A 10,711-nucleotide genomic window follows, 5' to 3' on the forward strand; every position below is an offset into this window, starting at 1 on the left:
ACAAATGCAGTGAATTATAGTTAACAAATAATGAAAATATTTATATTTCTGAAATATTTCATATATAACATTTTAAGTTTCGCATATGTGGCAGTTTGAGAATTTTTTACGCATACCAATTTTTTTAAATGTCTAAAAATTTTTGTATTTTCAAGGAAAGCTTATTCTTTCACCTTTAGTATATAAGTAATGGTGTAACCAATCCATTAACATAAACTGTTGGACTAACTGTGACAACAAGGCTGCCCTGTGGTGAGTAGCCAGAAAAGTACTTCAGTAAAAGCCAAGGCTCCCACTAGATAGGTTGTACCAGACTGTTGCTCTGTAATTTTTCTTAAAGTTAAATGTAACTTGTCCGTGTGTAACTTAAACCTGTTAATAAATATTTGTTACACTATACCGGACTCTTCTATGACCCTATCTAAAATGACCCTTTTACAATGGTAATTTACCAGATAAAATTACTTAATAGGGAATAGAGAAAAATATCTAACCACTTACCTTTGTGACTTCATCTGCAGAGAGACTAAAAAAGTAGTTCAGCTAAACCTGTTATAATAAATATTTATAATAATGCTAAATCCTGCAATAACTATTAATATGACAAATTTTGTAAACCTATTTATTTGGATGAAAAATAAACACTTTCAGAAATTTATGGCACTATATTATGATTAACAGAGGAAAAACACTTTTCAAAATTCAAAATAGTTTTTATTAATCCAATTCATGACATTTTCTTTTAATTCCTGAAAAATAATCTTAGATCCATGTAAAAAAAAAAAAAAAAATATGTATTCTTATGTATATAAGAACTCTTGATAAACTGGATCTCTGCCATTGCCTATCACAGCACCTAAAATAAAAAACACTCACAATTACTATATGTGAATATAATTTATAATTAAATTTAAAGAAATGACTATTAGAATGCAAATTAAAGGAAGCATTTAAAATATTTTAACATTTAGTACCTATAAACAGAGTAGCAATTATTTGATTATAGTAAAATAAATATGGGGGATGCCTTTTAAAATTTTTTATGTCAGAAACTAAACTCAAACCACCAGCTGAACATATGAGCAGTTTTATCAATCAGCCACTGGTAGGTAACCTGGATACCGAATCAACATATAAAGTTGCCAAGATAAAGAGAGAAACAAAATTATGATAATCACATCTTACCTAATCATAAAACTATTTTAAATTTAATGTGTAGGCAAGTCCAAAAAGAATGAGAATGAATTTATTTTGTAACACAACGTAAAGTTATCTTGCAGGAGCAAAAAAAAAAAAAACTTGTCTCATAAGATTGGCAAGAAAAAAACAATTAACTGCATCTGGTAACATTTATCTGATAACACATAAGTGATTGTTAACCATGTGCAGAAAATAAAATCTGATCATGATAAGAATCATGATCAGATTTTATTTTCTGCACAGATTAGATTTTATTCATTTTAAACTTTTGAATTTAACTGCAGAAATCTACCAAAGAAGTATATATTTTATGTTGTAACAGTAGTAAATGAAGATGTGGCTATTCTTTGTTGTATGGTACACCTTGGTTTCTGTCTGAAAAAAATCGCAAAGTGGTATTGGTTGTTCATGAAATCTGGAAGCCCATTGTGTCACATAAGTTTTTTGGTAATCCTAATGTTGATAATGTTCGCGAAAGTAGCCTTGGGAGGGAAATTAAGTTTTTGTCAATAAAAAAGGGGTTATTTCCGCAAATATTGTCAATGTGTTGTGATAAATTTAGCTTTGGGCTCTTTTTTGTAATAGTAACTCTTTTGTATGGACCCGAGTTTTTGGTTATTACCATTCTTTTCAATTGCAGTGTTTGGTTTCATGTAAGTGGTATGGTCTTGTATTTTGAACTTGCTATTATTTTGGTGTGGGTATCATCATTTGAGTATGTCTGAGGTGACTAAGAGACGAAAACTTTAATTGAATCGCTTACCTGGAGGATGGAAGAGATGGTGGTGGGAAGCCTAAACGTATGATGCATTTGAAAAAAAGGTATGTTAAAAAATGACGTTTCAATTATTTATTCGTCTCTGTGTGTTAATTTTTGTTAAAAGATTTGTTGTTTAATGTTTTTATGTTAGGAAATATATATATTTTGTAACTTATTCCGCTCTGTTTGTGCATTTTTGGTTGTCTCTGTGTTTTAAGACAGTGGCGAATTTTTTCTGGTTAACATGATAGTTTTAACTTTCTGATTTTCTTAAAGTGAAAATAGATCGATGTGTACATGGACAAAGTTAAGGCAGTGCACAATGCCTAGTTTGTGCAGTTCTCTGTTTTTTTTTAAAGTTAAAATAGGTCGATGTGTACATGGACACCAAGTTTGTGTACGTCTTTGTTCTTATTTTGGTTTTGTGTAGCGTCCATCTTGAAATTGGTGCCGATCCTCCCAGGTGACGATCTTGGTATCAAAAAAGAAACAATTCGCCAAGGGGTTACCGTAGAGTAAATTTTTACCAAAGATGTTCTACCATAATCACCATTTCAGTGGTTTAAACACTAGTGGAGCAGTATGCAGAGATGAAGATTTGAGTTTTGTTTACACAGCATGATGGTTTAGGCACTCCAGCTATTACGGTGAACAAGATTATAATAAACATAGCCACAACAATTGTCTATAAATATTGATGTATAACACTGCATGAATTAATAGATTTCTTATGTTAGTATATAGAGAATCCTTAATCAAAGTGAAAATGAGAAGACTGTACATGCATTTCCTTTAATTGAAACATGGGTTTGACCATACAAATTTCAGTCTTACGGGACATGCCACACTATGCAGATAGACAGTAAATAGTGCTCATGCTGTGTTTGTTTCTTAGAGCTATGAAATAAATATACTTCTACATTTTAATTTTTTCTTGTTTCACATTTGGATTACCTATCAAAAAGTAAGGAATTTTGATATTATTACAATATCTGAGTTAAAATAACATTCCAAATAACGATTATTGGACATGTTAAGGTAATGAAAATTATAAATTAGGTTAAAAAGTAACCCTTAATGTTGCATATTTTTGAATTAAACTCTATCGACTTTAAAAACAACAAAACATCCCTCTTTATTAGGGTATTTAATAAACTAATTTTAAATACAGAGCTATGTATGAAGTCTTTCCCTTCCATGTTATAATAACTGAAACAAAATTACACTGATACAGTCAAAATTCCTAAATGCAAGTACATAAAATTTAGCAATTTTAAGAGATGAGACAGACTGAACACATGAATAAATTTCTATCAAAGAATAATTCATTAAATTTGGCCCATTCCATAGTAAACTTTAACCATTAGATTACATTATTACACCATGTCATCAATTTGAAAAGCAAGTCATATGCCAGATCTTGATTGTAAAAGAAATACACAGAATATATAGATTATTGAAAAATGATCTATACCAGTGTTTATAGATATGATTAAATGTAACAGAAAATTTACTGTCACAACCACATTATTAAGTGAAGTTTATAATTTTAACATTTTATAATATTTAAGATATGGCATTAAATACAAAACTATGTGCATGGACATAAGTTAGTAAATTAAAAAAATAATAATAATTAAAGAATGAATGTCATGACAAATTTCAAAACAAGCAGAATTTATTTTAGAAGGCTTTTAGACACTTATGATAAATAAATTTAGGACTTCTTCACCCAAAATTAAATTATAATGAACTAAAACCAGTGTGACTGACCTTCCACAAAATCCTTCAGCTGTGATTTTTTCAAGCTTGAAAACCAAATTCTTCTGTTAATAACAGCTTAACCAGTTGAAATCCCTACAGAAAGTTTGATAACACAATAATAGAATTAATAGAATAGAAAAATTATAGAACATCATTTAAACTTAATATTATTACAAATTTTGGTGCTTTCTGACTATCTGCAAAGCTGTGAAAATTGGCAAAATGTGTGGTTAGTTTCTGGTTCATATCTACTGCTCTGTTCACAAGTAGTAATTCAAATAAGCACTTTATAAGAAACAAGAAATTTTAGGATGCACACACACAAAAATATATATATCGGGTCAAAATTCACATATTTTTCATCCAATGGAATACTATTCGGAAATAAAGATTAAATATAAAGCATGTAAATACATGTGTGTGGTATGCATATTCATAATTTGCTGTTATCGTGTACATACTCTTGCAGTTTTAGCATAAGTTGAAGCTGTGAGGGCAGATGATCAGAAAGTATCAGAATTTTTCATGTATAAGAAAAAATTGCCCTGACAATAAACAATGACAATAGTATCTCAATTGTTTAGCACTGACATTTACATAGTGCATTAGAAATATATAGTAATATATGTATAATAAAAAGATAATTGCATACTATTAAATCACTTTTTAAATGACAAACTTATAACAATTCTTTCGCATGAACATCCAAAATCCATTCTTAACTAAAAAATAAATAATAAAACCATGTAAATTTCTTATGAAGCCCATCATTTCCAAAATGTCCATTTCTGAAAGTTCCCAGCCTTTCTCAGTATATTATTAAATTACTAAACTAAGCATCAATGATCGTCATGTTCGCTAATGTGACAATATCTTTCACACTTCTTTGTTACCACAAGTAACAAGTAAGCTTTGATAAATCTTTAACTGATACATGCTACATTTGTCTAAAATTTGTACAAATAATAAAATTAAATGAGCTTTATAATATACTCAAAGAAATAATTTTGCATGAAAATTTGTATGTTATGTAGCAGAATATTGGCCTGATTAATGATTCAGGAAATAATTCAAATTTCAGCTTAAATAAAATTAAAAATTAATACTATAAAATAAAAACTATAACACAAAGATAAGCAAATTTCCTTATGAACAATGCATATTAACAATATTCAATCACTGGTGATCACACAGTACTGATTGCTTCAATAAACATTACTGTAATTGTGTTATTTAAAAGACTAATATTTTAATTATTTTCTTAATTAAAACATTAGTCTTTTTCTCTTCCTCTTTCTAATACCAAAAGAAAACCCAGATAAGAAATATAAAAATATCAGTAAAAATAAATTATATTACTGAATGACACTTTACATTAATTACACTTATGCATATATTATTTTATTATAAATTATTTCAAAATAAAAGGAGGAGAAACTTTATTATTGGCATTTCTAAAATAATATAAACATTAACAATTTAGTACAATTTGTTATTTCAGGCAAAAAGAATTCCCTTTTCTGGATAGCATTTATATTTCCATCTCACCTTCAATAAAACATTAAGAGCATATAATTTAAACACTAGTTTATTTTATTTAACAGACAGATTATGTCAACTCAAACAAATCTATCAGTAAAATTCGGTAGAAATAATTCTGAATGTTAGACAACTTGCAATATTCAACAAAAATTATCAATACTTTTATTATAATGACAATACTACAGTAACATGGACATAAAATTAAACTGCATATAACTATAAAATAAGCCAGCATAATAATAATGGTGCATTGGTTTCTAAAACAATGGGCTGGATGAAAAAATACATGTATTATGGTAGCTATTCATATTATTCAGCTTTCCTAATATTCTCATGTTCACTTTACATAACTAAAGTATCTAAAATACAATAAAAATGCAAACAATATTTATGAGAAAATGTTAAAAGCAATCATAAGCATTTGATTGAATGACCATATTTTGTCTTCCTGCAAGTCGAATCTTAAAATGATATGCAGTTTGAAAAATGCTTAATCCCTTTATAAAATATTCAAAAAAGATTAAAAAAAGGTACTGTTATCAGGACTGGGTTCAGAAATGTATTTATGTATGCTTGTATATTTGTAAATGTATGTGTGTGTGTATACATATTGTAATACTTCTTTGGCGAAATGAAGCAACTCCAATGATGGAACACAGCAATAACTTTTATTTAACACTCAAAAAAATGGCGACATACAAACAAGAAGAGAAAACATATTCTATCATTTAAAAATAAATTACATTCTTCGTGCGAGAGTCGCACGAGGCACTCGAGTCTGGTTTATCTATTTAAATTATTTAAACTACAAGACTTTAATATTATTTAAAGCTGTTATATTATTCACATACTTACAAAACATACTTACAAAATTATATATATATGCACATACTTACAAAACCAGGTTTCTACATTTCCGAATCCGGTCCCGATAACAGAACAGTACCCCCCAAAAAAACTTAAGAATTCCAATTCTCCATGTTTTAAAATTGAATTACAAACTAGATTAAGATAATGTTTCAACCATACATATTTTCAACAAAACAATGCAAACTCTTATTTTTATACAATCGTTCAAACTATTTAATATAAATTTATTGCTGCAATAAAATAATAATCTGATCACACATAATATTTTGAAACTGAATGCATAAACTGAACTAAAAAAAAAATCAGTCATAAACATTTGGATAGCAGGACAAATCAGATATTTGAAGACAGCCATTGAGATATACACGTAATTCACGACAGAACGGTAACAATTCATAAAGCTGTGATAGCTAACACAGTTAACTGTCAAAATAACATAAATTCGAAAAGCAAAAAACTAAACATACAAGTATTGCAAATGAACTTACCTTTCATGCAACAGAAAATATCCATAGAAAAAGTAAACCTCATGGCGCAGCCATCTTGGATTTCGTTTCAAATCAGACAGACGTTTACGGACTTGCGGAAGAATACAAGGAACTAGTAGTTTGCCGGATACAATGTGCAATGACGCGAAAGAATATAGTTCTGCAGAACTTCCTACAATATTCCGGAATAAACAGTACTATGTCATATTTTTTCTTTATCTCATTAATTAATTAATAGGTAAATAGTTAAGTAATGCTGAATTAATTTTCAATGAAATGTAAAATTTTGCATGTATGTGACGACCACCTTCTGTCCAATATATTTCTGAGAATATAAACAAATTTTGGAATCTGAGAGTATTAGTAAATAAATGTATAGAATATCGCCTCTCAAACGACCACTCCTGAAAATGACCAATAGTTCTGAGATTATAAATAAATATTGATATTAAGCATTATTTCTATAAGACGACCATCTCTATATAAGACCAAAGTTTCTAGAATCTTGGATAGTCATCAGAGAATTATTTTTACGGCGAAATTATCGCTCGACTGTAATTCAATATCAATAACAGATCGCGCGATTAAAAAACATTTTCTGTCCTGTAATTAGGGGCGGAAAATTTCCTTATGAGGTATTTCTCCCGCTTTCCTAGCGTGCTTTCATGGTGTAATGGTTCTGCACGCTGGGCCGGTATTTCAGAGGTCCGTGGTTCGATTCCCGGCGAAGGCGGTTGCTAATTTTTCATCTCTACGGCTTCCCAAAAAAATCCTAATATCTCTACAGTGGCATCCGAACTAAAAAGGTGTTGGATGAGGTATATCCACACCTAGGATTTAGTGATTGGGTGCCCTTAAAAAAAGTCGCCCTTTAAAAAGGGTAGTAATATAAGGTATTTCTCCCGCTTTCCTAGCGTGTATTCGGGGTGTAGTGGTTCTGCACATGGGTCGGTATTCCAGAGGTCCGTCGTTCGATTCCCGGCGAAGGCAGTTGCTAATTTTTCATCTTTCGTGCTTCCAAAAATGTACCTAATGTCTCTATACCCAAATTTAAAAAAAAATTCGTTTCAGAATTAAATATATATAATTTTACCTATACTTATAGTAGGATTAGTAATCTGTAAGTAATTATACATGTAATTTATACATTTTTTATAAAAAAAATATATGTTATTTAGAATTTTGCAAATATTCTAGAAAATGCTAATCCATTGAAAAAAATCTTTTCCATGACTAAATAAATTTTTAAAAACGTCAGAAAAAATAGCAGTTAAAATAAATAGCAAAATAACAAGAATAAATCATCAATCATATCAATATTTTTAATGTACAGCATTTAGAAACAACTTAGTAAAATACATATGAAAATTAAATAATGTGCAAGTTTCAGATGTGCAATGTCAAAAAATTAAAACTGGTAAATTGAACAAATATCCTCAAAATGTTTGACAACGTAAGTCCTCCGGACAATGCAGAATGAATGTCCTCAGGATGTGAAATTGGTGAAGTCCTCAGGACATCTGAGAATCAACATCTTCAGGACATCCTGTCATGTCCCGGGACATAGCGACTTAAATAAGACATCCTCAGGATGTTAAATTACGATCTCCTCAGGACATCTGAGAATCAATATCCTTAGGACATCCTAAGTATGTCCCGGGATATTACGACTTAAATAGGACATCCTGAGGATGTTTTGTGCTATGGGGGAAGGCGTGCCATTCAAAACAAACGAAGAGGAATGCTCAGTAAAGGAATTGTGTTGCTCTATGACAATGCTCGGCCCCATACTGCTGGTGTCACTCAATCGTTAATTCGACAGTTTCATTGGGAGCAGTTCGATCACCCGCCGTACAGCCCGGACTAGGCGCCGTCCGACTATCACTTGTTCCTGCACATGAAGCGCGAGCTTGGTGGCAAGCGCTTTGGATCTGACAAAGACACGAAAAATGCTGTGGAGTAGTGGTTATCGAAACTGGCGATAAGTTTCTTTGACGATGGTATACAAAAACTGGTCACCCGCTATGACCAGTGTTTGATCATTGGCGGAATCTATGTTGAAAAATAGTTTAAGACATGTATTTTCATGTAAAAATCAAATTGGATTCGAAAAAATTGTTTTACTATTTTTTTTTTTTCAAAACGGTACTTAGTTTCCGTATACACCTCGAATATAAGGTAAATACATATCTCATTAAAATTTGAATTAAATACAAGGATCAGTTAGTTTGTGAAACAAAATAAATAGAGAAAAGATTAAGAATCCTTCACCTGCGCCACCATGTTGTGTGCTGTGATGCTATGCGAATTCTTCTGATATTAGGACATAAAGTCGCATATTGTGTCATAACATATTTCTGGCAAATTCTGTTCCTTCCTCCATAACATAAAATTCATCTTAATAAACGTGAAATTCATCTCCAGTACAAAGAGGAATATGAAGACCATGCACTCGTTGACTGATACTTTCATCCTCTCAAAGAATGTGCCTACAACGGGGATGACCATTCCTGGACACTTGCCTCTATTCCTTTTGCATCAAATCCATCGCCATCCAAGTTTGGCTTCTTTCCGGGAACTGGCATTCATTTTATCACCACATTTTGGGCAAGATGGGGCATCCTTTTTTTGGAACCAAGACAGCTCCAGTTGCTAGAATAATTGCATTTTCTTCATCATTTATCAATGACATTCCTGTTATCATGTTGAAATACTTCAATTTCTGTATTAAAGGTGAAGTAACTATACCAAAGAAAACGTTTAACCTACCAAAATGAAATTAGATAAATCAAATAAAATATTAAATTAAATGTATTATTTTTAAATTAAAAATTATGTTAAGTTAAAAATATATCAAACTAAAACACTGATAACGTACAGGAATAAAGGTTTAATCGTAGGCAGAAGAAAATGTAGAAATAAATGTTAATAACTTCTTAAATATGAAGAAATTACAAATATTCCTAAGTTAAAGACATAAAAATTAATAGTATAAATGAAAAATAATAAGTCGAATATGCAAATATCAATAGATAGAAATAGATAAAAATTTAATTGAAAAAATACTTGCTTTGGCAGATGATTCCTTTTGAAGTGTCACACACAGAGCACTGAACCAAAATAATTGTACGTTCAGAGTTCAGAGGTTCATGGGGTTTTGCGCCTCACTACTAGGCTGAACTGAATGGGACTCCTCAACTAACCCTAAACCATAAACCGTGACAATACTACAATACATTATTCCTTCTAGTTGTTAAATTGTTCAAAAGCTCCCCCTGAAAGTTTCAATATGTATTTGGAAACGTACATTTGCTTTGGAGCTTGCATTTGCTCTTACAGATCTTGTATATAGTATAAAATTATTTGTAAAGCCTACACTTGGCATGACTTCGCCTGTTGTAAAAGTACATGTAAATATATTTTATGTGTGCATTTTCTTCACAAGCGCTGTATATTTAAAATATTCTGTTAATAAATTTTCAAAAATATGGTGTTTGTGAATTTTAATTTTTTGTGAAAATTTTTTTATTCTGCATTGTGTATTTTATTAATTTTCTTTTACACAGTAACGCAGAAAACATTACGTATAATCTCTCGTAACCAACGGTACCTAAATAATGCTTTGAGTTAATTTTAACATCTGCATTTTACTTAGAAAATGCAGACTGCTTTTTTAAATTTTTTTCCCTGGTCGTTACCTACTGGAAAGCTTCTCCGACCGTATTTGCCTAACCTAACCAAACCCCTTGCTTGTGATAAGTATTAAAAACCACTGGCGACTACAATAGCATTTAGAATTTCGAAAATATTAAAAACTTTTTTATGCGCAAAAAATGCCGCCTTCTCATAATGTTAAGCCGAACAAAATTTCAATAATTAAAAACAAGCAAAAAAAAAAAAAAAAAAAAAAAAAAATGTTAATATTATTTGAGGTTTATTGAAAGAGGAACCTAATTTAAGCAATTATGCATCAAAATGCGAAACAAAATCTTAAAGTATGCTTTCAGAAATACAGGCTTGTAGTAATTTAGTTTGATTAAGTAACAAATGGTCCTAAAAACTAATTTTAGAATATAGACCTGAGACT

At 30.3% G+C, this 10,711-nt stretch overlaps 1 long non-coding RNA gene across 1 annotated transcript; it reads right to left on the reverse strand.

Moving 5' to 3' along the window:
• Window positions 1-720: 720 nt before the first annotated feature.
• On the reverse strand, window positions 721-6,725 carry LOC146997104 (uncharacterized). Its single transcript, XR_015041121.1, has 3 exons — window positions 6,625-6,725; window positions 3,734-3,817; window positions 721-856 (listed from the first exon to the last, which is right to left on the reverse strand). It is a non-coding gene; the product is annotated as an uncharacterized LOC146997104 (long non-coding RNA).
• Between the last annotated feature and the right edge of the window lie 3,986 nt (window positions 6,726-10,711).

This window comes from Stegodyphus dumicola, chromosome 5 (genome assembly GCF_044657685.1).
Source record: "Stegodyphus dumicola isolate Sdum_Otavi_A_Nest chromosome 5, ASM4465768v1".
Classification (NCBI taxonomy): Eukaryota; Metazoa; Arthropoda; class Arachnida; order Araneae; family Eresidae; genus Stegodyphus; species Stegodyphus dumicola.